The 22,675-nt window shown below is 41.1% G+C and overlaps 1 long non-coding RNA gene across 16 annotated transcripts in view; it reads right to left on the reverse strand.

Annotated features, from left to right (window-relative positions):
* Nucleotides 1-22,675, reverse strand: part of LOC119165783 (uncharacterized) — a 44,730-nt gene that overhangs the window by 20,476 nt on the left and 1,579 nt on the right. For 10 of the 16 annotated variants that reach the window (XR_012885568.1, XR_012885559.1, XR_012885572.1 and 7 more), the window contains exon 2: nt 7,525-7,622. The exons of 1 other annotated variant lie outside the window; for it this stretch is intronic. This is a non-coding gene — a long non-coding RNA (uncharacterized LOC119165783). Of the gene's footprint in view, nt 1-7,524; nt 7,623-10,713; nt 11,076-12,885; nt 13,114-22,675 lie in introns of those variants that run through there. 5 more of the 16 variants (XR_012885566.1, XR_012885564.1, XR_012885567.1 and 2 more) reach the window with 5 other exon arrangements.

Below are 22,675 nucleotides of genomic sequence, written 5' to 3' on the forward strand. Positions count from 1 at the left end.
AGCAAAGCATTCATACAGCTTGTCTAGAAGTTTAAATTCAGTAAGGCAAATGGTGCCGTAAGGCAAGGAAGCTTACAATAAAGGGAAACAAAGTATACATACGGCGACTCGTTCATATAGCAAGATAATATAGGCAATTGGGGTGTGATGCATGTATAGGATCAAATAGGTGAAATAACACAACATACCTCTCCAATTACAAACTAATACTTCAATGCTAGAGTGCAACACATAACAGGCAATTGTAGAGAAAAAAAATCTCGCCTCGAAATACGCCATGATCATGACGCACGCTGAATGGGCAATTTCGTATAAATTTGGACTAACAACGGTGCACTTGAATCAACGTGCAGCTGCTTCTCGTCCCCTTAAAAGTACTCGGGCCTGGAGAAAAACCCTCTCTCTTCAGATTAGATGTAGCGATGCGCCCAAAGCATGTGGCGTAGCGAATTAAGGTAACCCATACTTCCTCACACCGTCATTTGCGTAGCCTAGGGCTTAAACCCTCTTCTTCCTCCACACTCGCCCTACTCCCGGAAAAATATTTCTAGGCCCCTGCCTAACACGCTAGCTTACACCGTTGAGCGCAACCTCACCTCCAGGCGAGAATCAGTATTCGAACAACACTACTTCCAAATGCAGCTGAATATATACATTTCATCTGTTGGATACTTCCTTTTAACGCTATCGGGATTGATATTCTATATATTGGCGCAACAGACGTGGAAGAAACGAAACGACACAGATGAGTGCTCGTCTATCGTTCCGTTGCCTGCTACTCAATTTGATAGAAGGCAAACCCATACCAACTTGCCGAGTTTTGAACACGTGTTCACTCGTTAGCGGCGAAGCTCACAAAAGCGGTGTAGACGAAATGGTGCACCTTTCCATGTCGACCACGTCGCAAGACACGCTCTGGCAAAAATGGCGTCGTATCTCGGCCTGTGCGCACGAACTTGATGCTTGGAGATACGCCTACAAGATACTGCTGCATTCAGCGATTGTATCTGATGCAATTCTTGCCAGTTGTGTCTTAGAATATTTTGATACATTCGCTAAAGTGTTGTAGACACCTATGGCAAAGTAGCGAACTTCTATGCGCAAAACAGTTTTATTAGAAAAAGGTTTATTGTGTCAGATCAGAATATTCATAATCGTAGAGCTCTCGTTGTACTGGGCATATCCGCAATAATCTTTTGGGCAGTGTCAGGGAATCCTCTTCTAGCATCGCCATAGGAGAGGCCACGCAGAGGCTGAGCTGCTCTTTCGGACCAAAAAAAAAAAAAAATACGGATTGCTTTCCGTCATCTGGGGTTGATTAGTCAGTGACCATCATGGTGCTTCCACAAAGTGAAAGTTGAAAGTTGAAATTTATTTCACCACGACGATACACCGTGATTTACACAAACAACCTAATATCTGACCGCCTAATATCTGAGCTTTATGCCCTCCGAAATAAGTCTTGCCGACCGCTAAACGAGGCACATGGCTTCTCAAAACCCATCCGCGAGAATCTAGTGGCGTTGGCTTGCGATCTTAAATACTCGTGTAAAAAAATTGTGTGACAGGGTAATATAAAACCAGCAGTGGTAATGAAATACGAAGTAGAAAGAAATATAAATATGCAAATTCATCTAAAATAAAGTAATTAGGTTTGGGAAAACAATTCGGCCAATTATTTGCCATCAATTTGTGAGAGTTTCCAAAAAGTGTAAAAATAGTTCCATTCTCCCATGAAGGCACCACCTCGTAATCAGTTGAACAATTGCGTTTCGATTAAACAGCCGAGGCAAGAGGCACATAGCACTCCTCAAGTTTTGAAGAGGAAATTGGAGCGCACCCCACTTCAAGAGTGCACCACCACCTGCAGTTGAGCCTTTTATGCGTCTTCAAAACAATGTGGTCTATTTTGGGAAACCTTACTTCACAGCATGCGTTATACGTTTTTTTTGTGCATTTGGCTGTCCTTTTTGGTACCATATTTGTCGAGTACAGGCATTGTCTGAGTATATGCCCTCTTGTCAAGAAATATTTTGTAGCAAAATATATTACCACGCATCACACTCCGTAGCGGGGCTGAGGGGGGAAGCAGAACAATCAAAGGGTATTATTGCGGTGCATTTATTTGTGAAAACATTACAGGAACTCAAAAAAGACTTGATGATTTGATGCCGTAGTCATCTATATCAAGAACACGAAAATTAGAATATTGCCCGCAATTCTATTTAAAGTTTTTCTTTCAGAACAAGTAAAATTAGGGTCGCAAAAAAACTCCACTGTCATTTAATTCCCGTGTACCAATGCATCGTCTCTTCGAAGACCTGGTCACAGATTTTCCTTGAGAGTACAAACACTTAGGCAAGATGTGAGTGACCTGATGTGGCGGTGGTAGCAATGATTAATATTGGAGAATTTTTTTTTGTCGAGCCGGAAAAGACGTTTACGTCCAGCGGTAGATTACACCATTTAGCAGAATGGTTGTACTGTATACCTAAGCACGCCCACATAACGACACACTTTTTTTTGAAAAACTGACTTGTAAGAATAGTAAACTCAAGCGGAATATATTTTTTATATTCTGGAAGAAACAAAGCACCCAGGTATAAGTAGGTATACAACAGGAAGTTAATCTGACTATATGTATACACGTTAAAAATTATAATTTTTAGGAACAGACAAAAAATAAAAGTACTGTTTGAACCTCTAAGTACTGTACGAGAAGCACGAGAAGGGCAACTAAGAACGCGGCATTATAGCTGCAAAGGCCTTCCCTAAGGCGTAGTTCCGTGATATGGCACTGCTAGCACAAATGTCACGTATTCAAGTTAAGTATTTGGGCAGCTCAACTGTAACAGCAAAAGTGGAAAAAGCATCCTTACGTAAAAGTGCATGGAAGCGACTGAACCCCTCAAACCCGTCAAAGAGTAAACGAGTGTTTGCAAGTTCCGGTGAAATGAAATTATGTCAAGCATCTCGAGCATTTGTAACTGGGAGAAAACAGAAAAAAGTCCAGACGAGTGCTCTGTTTTTCGCGTCATTGAAAAATCCTGCCTGTACTTCAAAAAAAAAAAAGAGTGTCCTCAACTCCTCCAAATTTTCTTGTGTCTGTGTGCTAGTAAAAAGTGATTAAGCCCGTTTCATATTAGCCTTCATGGTTATGCCGCGAACGCTGACACCTTTGAAATACAGAACACAATTCCTAATAACAAGTATTCACAGTGTGCAAGCGCACTCTATATATAAAGCATTCCTTCAACAACAGCTCATTCTGAAAGTCTTGACGCCACTATTTTTTTTTTTCGTAACTGAGGATAGGCAGTTGTTCATGGATGTAATTTTATCGGAAATTCCATCTTTTATCGTGGAATTGCCAACCGACGGATGCGCCGCGCGTATAGCTTTGTCGTATTACGTCACGCCGGCATGTTTTCCTCTCGCAATATGGCCGCCAGTGCTTTTCCTTGCACCCTTTGGTAGCACCCGGGACTTCCTCGCTAGAGCTTTTTTTATATAACCCCTTTGGTTCACCGCAAAACTATATACTACCTCTTTAGCTCAAAGCCCATGAGTCGTGGTTTCCGACTCAAGGTGACTGCGTCTCACGATCACTGTCAAAAGGTGACCATTTGATGTGCTGTAGACAATATATGGTGTCCCGATGTGAGTGCCTTAATAGAGCACGAGGACCCGAGCATCGAGGCATCCTAGCCGGCACCTGCGAGAGCATGCTGCAAGCTGACGGTGGTGCATTATTCTACGATTCGCCTTCATTGTACTGGATGTGCATTTGTGCGTCTTCTACGGAGATGTAGTTCGAGCGTACAGGAGCTATAGTACGTGTCCCGGCAATCTTTAATTGCGTGGTAGATAAGCAAGCAAGGAAAACGAGTATAGTGCAGCGTATTGCGTTTCCTCTGTCAACGCCTTTTATTGAAGCTATTGCAAGCCGCAAGCTGCGTGCCTCCGACCAAGCAATCAACGAAATGTGCGCTGGGAACTACATGGAGAGAGCCCTTCGGATTAGGAACTATTGTTGAAAAGGCCAGCTTGTGATCTTGCAAAGACGAAATGCGAAAAGTGCATGCCTGTGAACTTTCCAGAACTTACTGCGATGCTCTGGAATTTCAGTGAAATGTGGTACAGACGTGGTGATGAGCTCCCGAGTTATCGCTAACTAGTGCAAAAAATAAATAAGTTGGAAATGTTCTAGAGCATTTATTCTTGTTTTATGGTGCTCACCACGTTACGTTGCATGTGAATAACCCAGCAAATTAGGAGTCTTCATTGCGTGCGCGAATAGTGGCACGCATCAGTAGGCTTACTGGCATTTGAGAACTTTGTTGGACATCATTTACTAGCTGTGTGTGAGGGCGCTGCAATCCTCTGAAGCTATATTTATTAGCCTGTGCCACTCCTGCGTGTGCACGCCCACCTCCTTACGAATTCAAGATCCCCAGATTGGCGGGTATGCAAGTGTGTTGATCAAGCATAGGGGTCCTCGTGGGCAAAGCGATGTACTGAAGCTGTTAAATGCACCAAGACATACTAAATTGAAACAAGCTCTCAGATAGAACTTTCTCTCGATATTTTTTGCGAAACTAAAATGAAATATGATAAACAGGTAATTTGTTGAAATAAAATAGAGAAGATTACAGGAAATTTTTTTAAAATAAACACTTTATCGTTGTGTTTATTAAGGACAGCTAAATTGCAAATGTGTTGATATATCCCACAATACAAGACGGAAATATCACGTCGGTTGCGATTTCTCCGGAAGTACCTTGTATTGTATCGCGATAGAATTTTAGGTATATTTGTCCAGGCCTGGGAACAGGCGCTTATTGAATCTGCGGTACATGCTGACGCAGTCGGGTAAAAAAAAATGATCGCCTGTAATGCAGCAGCATTACTGGTAGAGACTTCTTGTGCCTTGTGTTTACAAGTAACACATCAAATTGCATTGACTTTTCCTATTGGAATGATCTGCTAGAGTAAAGGAATGATTTGCTAGAGTAACACGCCCAACTGGCAGTCATCCTAAAGGATTTAGTCTGGCTGTCTTCACTAACGTTTCATCATTTACTATTTTTGTCTTAAACGAGACATGTCGTTCACCACGCAAGTGCCCGGGACTTTCTGTATTGTCACGTGATGGTGACAAAAAAAAATGGTGGTCGTTATGCTATACAGACACGGAACTTCATTGGGCAAACGTGTGCCACAAAATTTATCTACTCAAAAACACGAAAAGGATGCCATACGTCGAAATTCGTCGGCAGTCGTTAATCTGATTACCGGTGCAACGCGTTGTGTTTTATGCGTCAGTAATAACCGTTCAGAGATATTGCTATATATACTCTGGAACACTCACGCACTATACGAAACGTCGATATTTTCTATGAGGTTTTACGTCATCAAACCGCGATACTAAGATGGGTGACGCCGTAGATAGGAGTTGTGAAACACCTGGCCAAGCGATGTTCATTAACATGCAATTAAATTTGAGAGCATGCTTCTGCGGAATTCCCCTCGGCCAAAATGCATCTGCTGCGACAGGAATTTGAACGTAAGCTTCACAAAACTATCAGACTATCGTGAGGCTCCTAAAGTACTGCAGCGCGTCTGGTGGCGAGTAGTGTTAATATTTTTTATGCGATTCAGATCACACAAAAATTACTAAATGAAGGCACAAGGCTCAGTCTGCAGTCAGAAGTTCAGGCAGTGATTGATGTTTCACATATTGCTGTCACAATAGCTGTTTTTTTTGTATTTTAACACGTGATACATTATTGAACGTATCGAAAAAATAAAAAGGCAGACACTCCTTTAACGGCACTTATCACGATGCAGATGTAAGATACTGAGAATATCTAAGATAGAATCCATATTACATGCATATTTTAAACGACCCATCCCTGAGGCATCTGTACATTTTGTCTAACTGACAGACCACCCCAAGAGCAAACCAAGCTCTGGTTCTCTCTGTGCAACCTGCTCATGGTGACGCTTAAAGGCGGCTGCAAAGGCGGTTGCGAATAACTTTGTTACCAAGTGGCAACAAGAAAGCGGCACATGCTAGTTTGAGAAAAATAAAGGGAGAACGAACGCTAATCGCAGTGGGATCAACGACACTCGCACCGAGATTGGCGTCGTCCATCTAGAGCCCGATTACAATTAGCGCCTTCTTGCATAGTCCCGACCCATTCAAGACACATTCGTTAACCACAAACTGTTTACAAGCGCGCCGTCTAATGAGTCTGCTTCAACAGAATCAGGCCCATTACCGAAAGCAGGCGTTAACACTTCAGCAGAAACAAAACCTAAAAACAGCACGAGTGGGACACGAAATGCTACAAATATTCCTGCACCACGAGATTTTTTTATTTTTTACGGGCTATACTTTCATTAGCGTTCCCCCATTCCATTTACAGAGGTCATTAACACCGTCGTCACAGAAACTACTTCAAACCCCTTTTAGACGCTATGTTCACACTTGTGTACACTACTAGTTTTCGTTATTTGCATCAAGTAGAGGCTAAGAAACAGCAAGATATATTGAGTATTAGTTGACTTGAACCTCTTGCATGATTAATTTGTCTTCATTTACTCTCTTATTGCAGTGTGCCGATACATATGATCACTTTTCTGAAGGCACTACCACGTTTGACGAGTTAAGCAACGTGCTGCTTCCTGCAAGCATTGTGAAAATCAAATTTTCCTTGTTCACAATTGACATAACCAAAAACAAATTTATATTTCTAGACACATTTGTTTCTATTTATGCCAAACGTAAGCACCAATGACTTCAGAATAAAGAGATACTTATTTCCAACTTAAAACGAGTTGCTATGACACACACATAAACTCCACAATTATCTCATTTTTGTTGCAATAGAATATTGAGTGCCCTGAGGTGACGTTGTAGTTATTTGACTTGTTTACAGACAGTTCTTAATTGGCGTCTGAAAAGGTTGAGAGCTGTCAGGCCAAGTACGCTTACTGCTAACAACAGTCCACAAGAGATAACTACAGTTAATCTCCATCCGTGATATCTGCAAGCGGATGATTCTACGAGAGATCTACAAGGATTTTAAAATGGATGTTTTACCACCAAGTACTCCAAAGTGACCTTTCTTTTCTGTTTTTGACTGCACAAATTACGAGGCAAAATTACCTAACACGCTCACCACTGACAAACCAATGAAGCATTTGTAAAAGAAAAATTGTGCGTAAACATGTCAAGTCCTTTAGTCGGCTTGGGTGTAGGGCTAATGTGCTATTCATCATCGTCATCATCAGCCTGACTACGCCTACTGAAGAGTGAAAGCTATGATTCGCCAATCAACCCAGTCTTGTGATTTCTGGTGTGGTGCCTTTATGTACATGTGAATTTTGCTGTCTAAATGGCCCAAAGAAATTTCTCCCCTTCCTACGTTTGCCTTCTCTTAAAATCTTTCTAATGTCTATTGCAAAACAACACGAGAGTCAATTGAAAAACTTTCATAGTACTTCTGTAGCACTGACCGTTCATGGGAGCGTTGTAGTTGACATGATAGCTTGTGCCCAGCCATTCATGCCGAGCACCGAGTACAGTTGAGAAACCAGCGTCAGCCGAAATGTGCCTGCAGGTTTAGCAGCATGGACAATCCAAGATAAGGAAGCAGAAAAATACAAGAAAGTGCATTACACAAAGCCTACTTTAAAACTGCAGGCTGCTCATACATAGGTGAATGCCACGAACCTCAATGAACAAGGCATCGTCATGATCTTAATCTAACGCCATGCAGCACCTGAACTAGCCTGTTTTAGTTTTCCTTCTTCCCACTAACTAAACGACCGGAATAACACGGAGGCACCGCAAATAATAAACTCAGGTTCTATTCAACGTATATCGATTTAATGTTTTTAACAATGTCAAATTGATTAATTCTTCCTTCCTTAGTATTGCTGTTACTTTTCTTGAGTATTTAAAAGGTGTTATTGCTGTCTTCGATCTTGTATTAGACTTATCTAATGTTCATGCGTGCGCATTAAGTTCTTTATCATTACGTTAGTTTTGTTCTGATGGTATTGTTATCTTTTTCTTTTGGCCTCTTGAACTTGTCTTATTTTGTTGTGGTTTCTGTGAATTTATGTATTTGCTGCCCTCCAGCATGGACCCAATTAGGGTCTACAGTATTGTGTAAATAAATAAAATATTCCAGGGTATTCATAATGAGTTGATAGGTGATTACAAGAGTGCAAAGTGGGGACACCGCAATTGACCCGTTCGGCGTGCCTAGTTTCTGCTATTCTTATTAATCATAGCTTCGTGGGCGCATTTTCATTTGACAGTTCTATATTAGCCCTTTGGAGCTTCTCTCTTTTAGGCAAGGCCATGTCAATTGTGGCACTAATATTGCTATTTGAACAACAAAATAGAATCACAGAAATTTCGCGAAAAACCAGTAAGTAGCTTATCAAAAACAAAAGTAAAACACATGTCCCGACGACTCGTGAGGGCGTTTCCTAAGTGGGAGAAATCTGTCCGGCTGTCTCATAAAGGCACCGCCTCGCGATCGAATTAACAAAAATTTGTCAAATAAACAGCCGAAGCAAACGCCACAGGGCATCCCTTTCTCCAGTTGTAGAGAGGAAGGTAGTGCGCACCCCATTCCCACAGAGCATCACGACATGCAGTTGAGCCTTTTCTGAGTCTTCAAAGCACTTGTCTATTCAAATGAAGCTTACTTTACCACATGTATCCACCATTTTTTTTTGTGTCAACTTGGCTGTGCTTTTTCGTGTCGAAATGTTCCAGTAGCGACGTTGTTCCCTAGTATACGCATATTTTTTAAAAAGTGTATAACATAAAGAAAAATATTTTCACGCATCAATATATGCAAGAGCACTGAGCAATGTCCTGGACGAGTCCGCAGGGGACTGTTTCGATGCATTTATCTGTCAATATATTCTTGAAAATTTACAAAACACCTGAATAATTGAAGCGGTAATCACTTCTTTACAGAACATAGAAAGAACGTATTGGCTCCCATTTCGGATAACCAGTTTCTTTCTCAAAATGAGAAAACTTGCTGTGATAAATTACTGACCAGATGCTGTCATAAACAACTGACCCGAATCGAACGCCAATGTACAAGTACATCCATCCTTCGAAAGCCTGGTTACCCAATTTTCTTCGAGATTACGAGGACTTATGCAGTATATGAGTGACCAAATTTTGCGCTAGCTGCAATGGTTGACGTTGGGGAATTTCATTTCTGCAGACGGAAATGATAGGTTCTCGCTATTGCACTCAGGGTCAAGCAGAATGTTTGGTACTGTATACCAAAGGCACATGCACATGAGGTTCTTTTTTCGAATTGTCTTGGCAAACAGCAGACTTATGTAAAAAGTAAATCTCCGAACTGTAGAAGGAATATAGAACGCAGGTATGTCAAGTATCAATCAGAGGCCTCATTTCGACTCCACATTACAAAAGATAACTTGCATTGAGCCGGCCAAAAACGAATGCAGTTCTAAGCTATAATTAATGTACGGGACGCTAGACAAGGCCAAATGAGAACGAGCTCAATGAGCATTGATATTGTGTATTCATGCGCTCGGCGAATCGAATAAACAGAAAGTAAACAGCTTGGTATGCCAACATATATAGTTAGGTAAATTATGGCTTGCTCCACCCAGCATTCACATACTAGCTGGGATGGTTATGCACTTAACTGCTGGGCTATCAAGATTCGTGACAAATTCATTTGTTTATTCATTTAATGTGTACTTACACTATATTCAGGTCACAAAGTTTGATATGTGGGGTTTAACGTCCCAAAACTACTATATGATTATGAGAGGCGCTTCAGGTAACAAAGTACCTACGGGTGGGAAACAACATGGTTTCAAGTTTTAAAGGCCATTTGGAGCCGTAAGGTGGACAAGCTAACAGAAAATAAATAAAGCAAACCTATCGTGATATTTAGAAGCATTATGTCTATATATAACCTGTCTATATAACAAAATACTTGTAATAAAAAAGTAACACTCATATTGAGTAAAAAAAACTAAGAAAATGAAAATAGCATCCCCAGCCATGCATCCACGCAAAAATATTACTTCCACAATGAAGTTATAACAGGCAGTTGTAGAAAATAGAGCGCTGCTAGAAACACATTGAACATGACGCATGCAAATTCAGACAATTCTTCATAAATTTTGAAGAAGTACGGTGCACATAAATCTACGTGCAGACGCGTTTCGCCCCCTTCAAAATACTTGGGCTTGGAGACGAATCCGCGAGCTCGAAATTAGACGTAGCAATACGTCTAAAGCCTGTGGCGAGGCAATTATAACCTCTTGTCCCTCCATTCAACGAAAAATTTATTACTAACTACGCCTAGGCATAACGCGCTAACTTACATCTGTGCACGCAAGTTTACTCTTAGGCGAGAAAAGCGTAATCAGATTTCAAACAAAATTGCTTTCAAATGTAGCTGAATATATTTTTGTCTGTGGGATACAATATTGTAAAGTTATCGAGATTAATCTAGATAACTGCGAAGGAGACGGGACACATGGAGCAAAGGAAACGAGATACATGTGCGCTAATCTATGTAGTGCCGTTGTCGGCAGAGCAGTTTACTAAAAGACGAAGTCGTACCAACTCGCCAAGCTGTCAAATATTGTTAGGCTAATGAGAGGCGTAATTCCGAGACAACTCACCCGCTAGAGATGAAGCTCGCAAAAGCACTGTAGGCGAAATGGCGCACCTTTCCATGTCGATCACTGCGTGAACCACGCTGTGTTCAAAATGGCGTCACATCTCGACATGCACTCACGCACTCGGTCGAGCAGACAGCAATGGCGGACACGCTTCAGCCCGGCGACGCAAGCGGATATATATCGTAGACCCGACGAAATTTCCAAGACGAGACCGGTTTATCTCCGGTAGCTATAGCAACCGGACCTTTGCTTGAAATACGAAATCCACGCAGCCACAGTAAGGGAGCAATGAGTGGACGAAAACTGATCGACATCTCCGGTCGGCCCCGCCAAGTTGAACACGTGATCGTCTGTCGTTGAATTTGGGTTTTTTTCCCGGCAGCACCTATTGCGATAACATCACACGATATCTTTTAGGCTTCGGTGATTCGTTACTCAGACAAGAGGCGAGTGACCTATTGTTGTGGTAATTGCAATGGTTATTTGAAAATGTTTTATCGTACCGGAAAAGACGTCTGTGTCCCGGGTTTGATAACAGTGTTAAGCAGTATATTTGGTACTGTAGCGCAATCACACAGTGACGTTCCTTTTTTTTTTTGGACATATGGCCTTGTAAGAAAGTGGGATTAAGTTGTAATTTTTTTATATTCTGGAAGGATCAAAGCCTCCACTTAAAAGAAGTTACACAAAACATGGCTTATTTCCACTACACAGTGAAAAATGGATCTTTCAGCGAACAGACAAAAAAAAAATGGCAGTTCAAGCCTAAACGTAATGGATGAGCTGCGCGAGAAGGGCAACAAAAACGCGCTCACGCGAACATTCATATGATAAATCCAAGAGCTCATTGACAGAACTAGCGAAGAACAAATGGTGTCCAGTTGGGTAACTGCTTGTTTTATTTCATCATCCATAGGAATACCAGTGGGGCTAGTTGGAAAGTTAAAAATAACTTATGCTATTTCTCTCGCGGCAAGAAACTACACTAATTATTTATTAAATAATGTATTTGTTTACAATATTGATTTGATTGATTTGTGGGGTTTAACGTCCCAAAACCACCATATGATTATGAGAGACGCCGTAGCGGAGAGCTCCGGAAATTTTGACCACCTGGGGTTCTTTAACGTGCACCCAAATCTGAGCACACGGGCCTACAACACTTACGCCTCTATCGGAAATGCAGCTGCCGCAGCCGGGATTTGAACCCGCGACCTGCGGGTCAGCAGCCGAGTACCTTAGCCACTAGACCACCACGGCGGGGCATTTGTTTACAGTATACCGAAGCCTTAATGTTCATGGAGATGCGAAAATGCACAGTATCAATTCACAAAGACGATTGGTGCCGTAAGGCAGAGAAGCTCACAGAAACGGGAAACGAAAGCATACATACGGCATATGTAAAAGTACAGAAACAACACAACCTTTTTGTATAGCGAGATAATACAGTTAATCAGAGAACGACGCATATATAAGAGAAAATAAGCCAAAAAACAAAAGACACACTTTCGCTGAAAATCTATAACTTCCACAATAGAGTGCAAGACATAAAAAGCACTCGTACAAAAAGGAAACACTTGCCCCGAAATAAGTCGTGATTATCACGCATGCTGAATAGGGCAATTTGTCATATATTGGGGTCAACTACGGTGCACCTAAATCAACGTACAGGGGCTTTTCGCACCCTTCAAAATATTCGGGCCTGCAAGTGAACCCGCGTGCAACTGATTAGTTGCAGCGATGTGCGTAAAGCGTGTGGCACAGCATATTAGAGTAACCTCTACTTCACGTCCTCAAAGGCGTAACCAAGGGGGCTTGAACATGCTCCTGGCTCCCCCTCCCACCCCAGAAAAATATTTCTTGCTACACCCCTACCTAACATGCCTAACACGCTAACCTACACAGGTATGCGCTATTCTCCAGGGGAGAATAGCGTAATCAGTATTCGAACAGCAGTACTTCCAAATGCAACCGAAGATACTTTCTTTTAACGCTATCCAAATTCATCCAGATAACTGCGCAGCAGACGTGACACGTGGAAGAAACGAAATGAGGCAGACAAGCGCTTATCTTTCGTTCCGTTGTCTTCTACGCAGGTAGCCACCCGTAACAACTCGCCGTGGTTTCAAAATTTGTTAGGCTAATCAGAAGTGCAATTCCGAGACAACTCACTCTTAGCGGCGAAGCTCGCAAAGGTGGTGTAGACAAAATGGTGTACCTTTCCATGTCGACCACGGCGTAAGACGCGCGCTGGGAAAAATGGCGTCGAATCTCGGCCTGTGCGCGCGAACGCTGTCGACCAGACAGTGCGGCAACAGCTCACATGCTTTAGCCTGGCGAAAGCATCTGATATATGTCGAATGCCCGAAGAAATTTCCAAGACGAGACAGGCTTATCTCCAGTAGCTATAGCAACCGGAGCCTTGCTTAAAATACAAAATCTACAACGCTGCTTTAGGCGAGAGAAAAATCGGCCGAATGCTGCTGATCGACAGTTTCGGTCAGGAGCACCGAGTTGTACACGTGATAATCTGTCGCGGAACTCGGTTTTTGGTGGACAAGCCGAATGCGATAACGTGAGATTAAATCTTTTCAGTGCCGCTGCTTCGATGATGGCACGAAATAAAGTGCTGCCGCCATTTCAATGACTGGGGCGGGTCGTCCCTGCTTTGTCTGGGTGGACCCACTCACGAAGGTTATGAATAAGCAATTAAAATGGGGGTGGGTTTGACGTCCCAAAATGATGGTAAGATTAGGAACGACCTTGTTGAGTTCTCCGGAAATTTTGGGCTTCTGTGGTCATTTACTTGTAATCACTTTTGGATACACAGGCCTTAAATGTTTTTTATGATGCCTCCGTTGGAACACAAAAAATTGCCTACATGCTCTTACACAGCTATCTCAGAAGTGAAGGAAATAATAATAATTGTTAACCCAACGTCACAACACCGTCATATAATTACCATAGACGATGTATAGCAGGGCTCGGGATATTGCTACAACCGGGTTTTTTTAGGGGCCCCTCAATTTGAGCACACGAGCCTCAAGAATTTTCGCCACCATCGTAAGTGCGCAGCCAGGGCCTGGATTCAATCTCGTGACCAGCGGGTTAACAGCCGAGTGCTTTAATTACTATACCATGGTGGCGGGTAAGAAGTTGAGGTCGAAAATATTTATTGTCGCAGATCTCTGCAGTTTAACAGTGAGAATGTGCGCATTCATTCGTCGGAAATTTAATCCGCGATCGCGGCACATGAGAAACCCCGCGACAACTTCTCAAACAGGATGATAATGATTGTGTTCGTGGAGTGATTTCAATTCTGTAACAAATCAATGGGCGCATTGATTTCCAATGAGAAGCAGCGTCGTACAAGTGGTGTATACGTTTTCCAACCCCGAGGAACACGGATGAAACACACACACACACACACACACACACACACACACACACACACACGCACACACGCACACACGCACACACGCACACACGCACGCACACACACACACACACACGCACACACGCACACACACACGCACGCGCGCCACTCTGTGCGTCGTTTAAGGTACGAGCTTAATTGTGCTGAAAATACGTTCTCAAAAGCGTTCGCCGGACTAAAAGTTATTTGTCCGAAGCGTTTTGCATTGTGGAACCATTGTTATCTAATTATTAGTTTGAACTGTGATGTATGACCGGAAAGAAGAGAGAAAGTGAGAAAAAATTTGAGCTTCCGGCTGCTCTTTTTTAGTCGATTGCATGCGATGCACTCGGAGAGTAATTTCCCTATGCGGCGTTTTCTCACTTTGAGCCAGCTGTCACAAAGTGGATCCACGTGTGACCAGTAAGGGCAGGAGTTACGTGCACATCGGATGGGGCTACCAGTCTAAGCTGGGCACACATATCTTGAATTGGTATCCCGACAGGATACATGATGCTTAGGCAACAAGTTTTGAATATACAAATAGAAGATAATGCTGTATGCAACAATTGTATCCAATGTAATACTCTCCGATTGGGTCTTAAAATATTTTGAAACATTCGCAAAACTGTTGTTGTAGACACCCATAGATAAGAAGCGAATGCCTATGCGCAAAACAGTTCGCTTGGAAATTACTTTATTGTGGCAAATAGGCAATATTCATAATGCTTAGAGCTGTGGCAGTACTGGGCTTGTCCACAATATTTGTTTGGGCGTTGTCGGGGAATCGTCATCAAGCATCGCCATATAAGAGGCCACGCAGAGGCTGAGCCAATCTTGTTGAGGAAGCTTTCGGACCGAAAAAATACGGCTTATTTTTACTTCATCAAGCACCGAATAGTCAGCGAAGTCCAAGGTTCTTCCGTAAATTGATCACGTAATATCGGAGCTTTATGCGCTTGAAATCATTTACGGACGGCAGCTTAACTAGGCGCACGGCGTCTCAAAGCCAAACAGATTATCGAGTGGCGTTTGATTGCGATATATGTACTCACTTCAAAAAAATGTTCATTGTGTAGGTTATATATAGATGGATATAGATATTTATTTCAGACACTGACAAATAACGATGTACTATCGGCATCAATTGAAACGCGAACAGCGGAGTGCGTGGCGCAAGCCTTATCAATGGCATAGTGCGCACCGCCCACCAGTCATTGATACAGACAGGCCCGCACATCCGGTGTGGCAGCACTGCACGACCATTCTATAGTGAAATATTTCTGTGTTCCAGGTATGGTATTTGAAACGAACGAAAATTTAAAAAAAACTGAGGTTGAACTACTGCAGCCGAAGGCGAGTATTTTAGCACGGTTTGTCATCACAGAGTCAATCATCACGGAATGCCTGGCAAATTCTATTTATAGTAGACAAAGGTCGGTTCATAATGCTGGCAATTTCATGCTGTTTCACTTCGTGCCGGCAAAGCAAAACAATTTACGCGCTCTCTTCCGAGGAAACACTAGGCATTTCCAGTTAAAATGAAACCTTTTCGCGTCATTCTCTGTCAGAAGGGTATAGGTGAAGCAGCGCTTGCGAACGAGATGCGACAATCGTTTGAAAAATCAACCGCAAACCGATTGTATTTCTTTTTTATGTTTTATTGTGCCAAGACACTGACTGCACTGCGACGCCGCAGTAAAAGCAAAGAATTGCGAGGGATACGATCAAAAGTGCTCGTCACGCCCATGATTTCCGCCATTGTCACCACACGAAAACTACAGCAGAAACGGAGATAACGCACTCTAGGTGAATCGTGCAATGCTGCCGAGCCAGATGTGCACGCCTGTCAATGATGATGACTGGACGGCCAACACTATACTGTTTCTAATGCTTCAAATACGCGTTCCGCTGTTCTGGTTTCATTTGACGCCGATAGTACATTTGTGTCTAGGAGGGCGACAAAAGGGAACGAATGCCCGACTGAGTGTCACAGCCCTATATAGACACATAACTTGAAAATATTTGCCTTGAAAAGTGGCGGGGAGGGAGTTATATAAGGCACAATTTCAATCACTTTCAAAATACGTTTTTGTGGGACATGTAGCTTAATAATATCCGTTTTTGTTCCCATACAAGGAAGCAGTATTGTAAATGGGAATGAATTAGTGCGTAATAAAGTTGAATTGTTAAGTACAACGGCAGAATTTGTTTAACTCTACTTGTAAAACCTATTAATCGTGAGATGGATCTTGTAACATTTAACATTGAAAAACAAGCTCCGATTTTTTTTTGAAAGTAACACACAGAAATTCATGTGTTTTTACGCACTCAATAATTCCACCTCGCAATTCCAAGTATAAGTCTTTCATGACAGATTTATTGCGTGAGCGAAAAATTACATACTTAATTTTCTCAGTATTTAAATCTAGCAGATTTACGTTAAGCTACTTGGACAGATTCCTGAGCTATTTAGGGGCCGGCGACTAAAGAATATCTATTTTTTCTCCCGAAAAAAAAATACATTCGTGTTATTGGCGTAAAGTACTTAATCTGGCGTGATTGAAACATTTTCTATATCTTTTTTATAATAAAAAAGAAGTAGTCCAAGAATAGAACCCTGAGGAATACCATATTTATTTCTCCCAAAACTGAGTTTGAATTATGAGTGTGTACTTGTAGTAGTTGTCAAATAACTATGTATGAAGTCAAGATTAAGTCTCCTAATACCATATCCAGTAAATTTTTTAATAAGATGCGACGCCTAATAAACTCATATAACCTAGAGTAGACAATTTGTCTTCAAAAATCTGAATGATTTGTTCTTTGATAGTTGTAAATGCCATTTCACTAGAGCTTTTCGTAAAGCCATGTTGATTATCTGTAAGTATACCATTTTTAGTGCAGAGTTTTATAATTCTTACATTTATCATTTGTTTAAAAAATTTTCAAAATATAGAAAATAGAGATATTGGTCTGTAGTTGCCTATATCATTCCTATCACCTCTTGTAAATATGACTGATAGTCTTGCGATTGTTAAATTATCTGGGAACACACCTGAAGTCCAAATGAGGTTACACACACACACACACACACACACACACAATATATATATATATATATATATATATATATATATATATATATATATATATATATATATATATATATATATATATATATGTTAAAGGATTGCTGATGTGGTCGACAACAGCTTTTATCGGCTCGGCTTTTATCTCCTCCTCGTCACCTGCGACCGCATATTTTAGTTTCAGTATTTGAGCTTTATTTTCATTTTTTGGTGTAGGCTCCATGAAAAAAAAAAACTTGGAAAGTGCTACGCATAACGTATGACCAGTAATCACGATTGTCATAGTCTTCGCCTACCGATGCTTATATAAAGATGCCCCTGAATATGGTATATTAACATCTACAACTTCAGCGACGCCGATTTGTTCTTTTTCAAGTAATAGGCATTTTAGTGTATTCCACACACGTTTCGGGTCACCGAGGATATTTTCGAACTTATTTTCGTATTAACAATATCGTGCTTCCTTAATATCGTCGCCTAGTTTATTCCTGATCTTCCTATAATCAACTACAATATCAGGCTGTTTAGTTCTAATGAGGTCATTAAAAAGTATCTCGTTCCTTCATTGGACTAAGCAGAGTCGCAGCAATCTAATGTTTCTACATTTATTGCTTGGTTTTTTAGTTTTTACAGGGAATGTTTAATTAAAATGTTTAAAGTAATTGGTAAAATATTTGTATTTGCAAGCAGCGACAGGATCTATTAACTGATAAAGATCTGACCATGCAACTTCACTAACAGACGTTTCAAAAGCAGCAATATTGGTTTTGGTAATGCTTTTAAATTAGAAAGCTTGATTGGCATGCATACGATATGTTTTTGAATGAGGGTTGGTAACAAAAATTGGCATGTGATCCCTTACATCAGGTATCAAAACACCAGCTTCTATGACTCTGATGCGGCTCTAAAACTACTCAGATGGCCTTCCGTAGCCATAGATATCAATTATGTTTTCGAGGAGAGCATAAACTGAGTAGACTGTCTTTGTCCTGTTCTGTGTACATAGTTTCTCCTATCATGACTTATGGCTTACTGGGTGTATCGTCGCCATATTGAGGTTATCCTGTATAAACTATTTTTACGTCCTACAAACTCGACAGGGTGATATGAAAACCAGCAGTGGCGATAGAATACAAATTACAAAAAAGAAGAATTATGCAAATTCAATCAAACCTAAGTATGTAGTTTTAATAAAGAAGGAGAGCGTATATTGGCGACCAATTTGTGAGAGTTTACAAAAAGGGAAAAAACAGTCCCACTCTTCCATGAAGGCAACATCGCGTGATCAATCGAACGATTATTTTTTTTTATTAAAAAGCCAAGACAACATTGCGTTCCTTTTCAAGTTTTAAAGAGGAAAGTAGAGCGTACTCCGTTTCAACGGAGCACCACCAGCTGCAGTTGAGCCTTTTATTAGCCTTGATAACACTGGTCTATTCTGGTTACCCTTGCTTCACATCATGCATCAATCATCTTTTTTTTCTATCCACGTGGCTGTCCTTTTTTGTGCTTAAATTGTCGAGTACATACATTGTCTCTGAACATGTGCCTAAATGCCACGAAGTATGTTGTATCAAAAGAATATTTCAAACTGTTAAACTCTGCAATAGCGCTGAACAATAAGAACTATCACAGGGGATCATCGCGAAGCATTTATCGGTGAAGTAACACATGATAATTGATGCAGTAATCATTTCGCTCAAGAACTCGTAAAAGAGAATATTGTACGGAATTTGATTTGTAGGTTTCATATATAAGCGGTGTATATTAAGGTCTCACAAAAACTTGACCGACATTTAACGCCTATGCACCAGTGCATCATCCCTCCGAATCCCTGTTCACACAATTTTTCTCGAGAGTACAAGAAGTTAGACAAGATACGAGTGACCTAATGTTGCGGTAACTGCAAAGGTTGATATTGAAGATTGTTTTATTTATATGTCCAGCCGGAAACGACGTTTAAGTCCCGTGGTAGATTACACGGTCTCGCAGAATGTTTGGTACTGTGTATCACAGCGTGCCCACATAATGACTTTTTTCGACAAATCACCTTGTAAGAACAGTAGACTGAAGTGGAATAGAATTTTTTCATATTCTGGATGGAAGGGCAAAAACAACAAGAGAAAAGGCAGGGAGGTTAACCAGGAAGAAAGGAAGTAACCAGGTATATCCAGCAATACATAAAAGGGTCTTATTCTGACTACACGTCGCAAAATCTTTCTTATAGCGAACAAATTGAAAAACAAACAAACAAAAAGAACATTTCGAATCTCCAAGTAATGTACGGAATCCGCGAGAAGGACAACTAAGAACGCGCTCACGTGGCCATTCAGATTATGAATTCAAAAGCTCGTTGAACAGAATTCACAGGAATCAAGCTACTTGATTTTCCAAGATATACAGTTGAATAACCGCTTGTTTTATTACATCATATATTGGTATACCAGCGGGGCTCGTTGAAAACTGTAAAATAACTTTTGCTTTCTCTAGCGACAAGAAATTACACAATTTAATTATTTACTGATTTATTTGTTTACAGTATGCCGAAGTCCTCATGTTCACGAAGATAGGAAACTACACAGTGTAAATTCATAAAAACAATTGGTGCCGTAAGGCAGAGATGGTCAAAGAAAATTGAAACGAAGCTCACATAAGGTATATATTAAAGTTTACGTTGAGAATTGCAGTCGCTACCATAAGGCAAAGAAGCTCACCATAGAAGGAAACAAAGACGCACGGCAACGCGTTCATATAGGAGTATAATACAGCTAACTGGAGAGTGACGCATATATTGGATCAAATAGGCCAAAGAACACAAATAACATACCTCTCCTCTTAAAAATATTACTTCCATGCTAGTGTGCAAGTCATAACAGCCACTTGTAGAAAAAAAAAGGCTCGCCCCGAAATGCGTCATGATCATGACGCACGCTGATGGGGCCATCTTGTATAATTTTGACCAACTACGGTGCACCTAAGTCAACGAGCAGGAGCCCTCCGCCACCGTCAAAGTACTCGAGAATGGAGACGAAGCCATGCGCTTCAGATTACATGTAGTGATGCGCCTAAAGCCTGTGGCGTAGTGAAATGTGGTAACCCAAGCTTCATTCAGATTACATATAGCGATGCCCTAAAGCCTGTGGTGCAGCAAAATGGGGTAACCCATACTTCATTACGCCGTTACTGGCGTGACCAAGGGGGTGTGAACCCATTTCTGCCTCCAAACTCCCCCGAAAAAATTTACTTTCGAAGTAAAGACCATCGAAAGGATTCATAGAATAGGCAACCATAGAACCAGCCAGGGAAGGCCAATCATCCTACGTCTCTTCGACTACAGTGAAAAAAACAAAATCTTATCTTGCTGTTATAAACTCAAGGGTACGCCCTTATCCGTCTCCGAAGATTTTTCCAAAAGAGTAAGGGATATGCGCGCGCACTTATGGCACTCTGCGGCAAACGAAAGGGCCAAAGGAGCAAAAGTCAAACTGTCGTTCGATAAACTGAAAGTCAATGATAAAGTTTATACTTGGGACCCAGTAAAGAATGCTAGAACAGATATATCGAAGAAAGCGGGTCCACCACGAAACAACCGACCAACTTCATCTAAGCATAAAACTTCTACAAATAAGAAAAACTCGAACTGACAGCACAGTACTAAAACACTTAGAATCGTTTCCCTCAATGCCAGAAGTGTGCTAAACAAGTTTGATGAACTAGAGAACATAATTTCGTCCTACCAACCTCACGTTCTAATAATAACAGAGACTTGGCTTCACTCCGGAGTACGTGACTCGGAAGTCGTCCCTCCCTCATACAGACTGCTCCGTAAAGATAGAGGGTCAAGAGGCGGGGGCGTAGCGGTAGCAATTAAAAAAAATATCAAATCCTTTGAACTCGATGGCATTCCCGACCACGAAAGCGTCTGGTGCAAAATAACATATTATGATAAAAGTATAATTGTAGGAGGGGTATATCGGCCTCCAAATGCGGCACCTGACTACATTGAAGTGATTCATGATTATCTTTCAAAGCATACTAACTCTAGGTCAAAAATTATCCTTGCTGGGGATTTTAATCTTCCCGGAATAAATTGGAACAATGGTTCACATGATGGTCGTGACGTTGCTAGTTCAGAATTACTACTGGACGTAGCGTTCGCGTTTTCATTGAATCAACTAGTAACTGATAACACTCGGATCACTGCGACGTCATCGTCTTTACTTGACCTAGCGTTTGTAAGTAGTACATTAGAAGGTTCTTCTGCGTCCATCGAGAATGGCATTTCCGATCACAAATCGATTACCTTAACCTGCCCTATTTCATGCGCGAAGAAATACAAAAAGCCACTACCTACTTACTTTAAAGATTACGCACGTGCAAATGACCCTGCTGTGCTACGTTTCCTGGAAACACAATTTCATGAATTCATTGAGCTTACAGACGTAAAAGAACTTTGGGCGCATTTTAAAAGCACTGTTAAATATTGCGAAGACACATTCATTCCGAATAAAAAGAAACGCATCAACCGAGAATACCCTTGGATAACGCGTGAGATAATTCAACTGAAAAGAAAAATAAAACGACGGCAGAAAAAGGGAACCAAAAACAACGTACGTGATCTTATCGGGACATTAAAGCATAAAATGTCAGAAGCAAAAACCCGCTTCTTTAACACTACGTTAGCTTCGTTTATGGCGCACTGTCCCAAAAAATTCTGGCGATACTTATCAGATGAACGAGACTCAATCTCACAAATTAAAAATTCGGAACAAATCATTAAAGATCCCGAACACATTGCTAATGAGATGAACAAGTTTTTTCAGTCAGTTTTCACGAAGCATACCAGTAATGCGCTACTACCTCCTTATACTGTGAAAATACCCATGGAAGAATTAATCGTAAATGAGGAGGGCATACTTTCTCTATTACAAAAGCTTGATCAAAAGAAATCTACGGGCCCCGATCAAATCACTAACTCATTTTTAAGCCGATACGCTAATTGGACATCTAAGTATCTCTTTAAAATATACACGTTATCTCTTCAAACTTCACAGATACCAGACGACTGGTGCAATGCTGTAGTAGTTCCTATACATAAATCAGGCCCCAAACTAGAAATAAGCAACTACCGCCCAGTGTCACTTACGAGTTCGTGCTGCAAAATAATGGAACATGTAATTTTCAAGGCCATAATAACTCACCTAGAAACAAACGAACTTCTCTACAAACAACAGCATGGTTTCAGATCAGGCCTCTCAACTATAACCCAATTAGCTGAATTAACTCATGACATAGCCAACGCAATCAACGATAACGTCCAATTAGATGCTATATTTTTAGACTTTTCTAAGGCGTTCGACGTTGTCCCACATCTGGATTTAGTCAAAAAACTAACGGCTTTTGGTATTGATATCAAAATAATATCCTGGATCAACAACTTCTTAACTAAACGGAA

This window comes from Rhipicephalus microplus, chromosome 8 (genome assembly GCF_043290135.1).
Source record: "Rhipicephalus microplus isolate Deutch F79 chromosome 8, USDA_Rmic, whole genome shotgun sequence".
Taxonomy (NCBI): domain Eukaryota; kingdom Metazoa; phylum Arthropoda; class Arachnida; order Ixodida; family Ixodidae; genus Rhipicephalus; species Rhipicephalus microplus.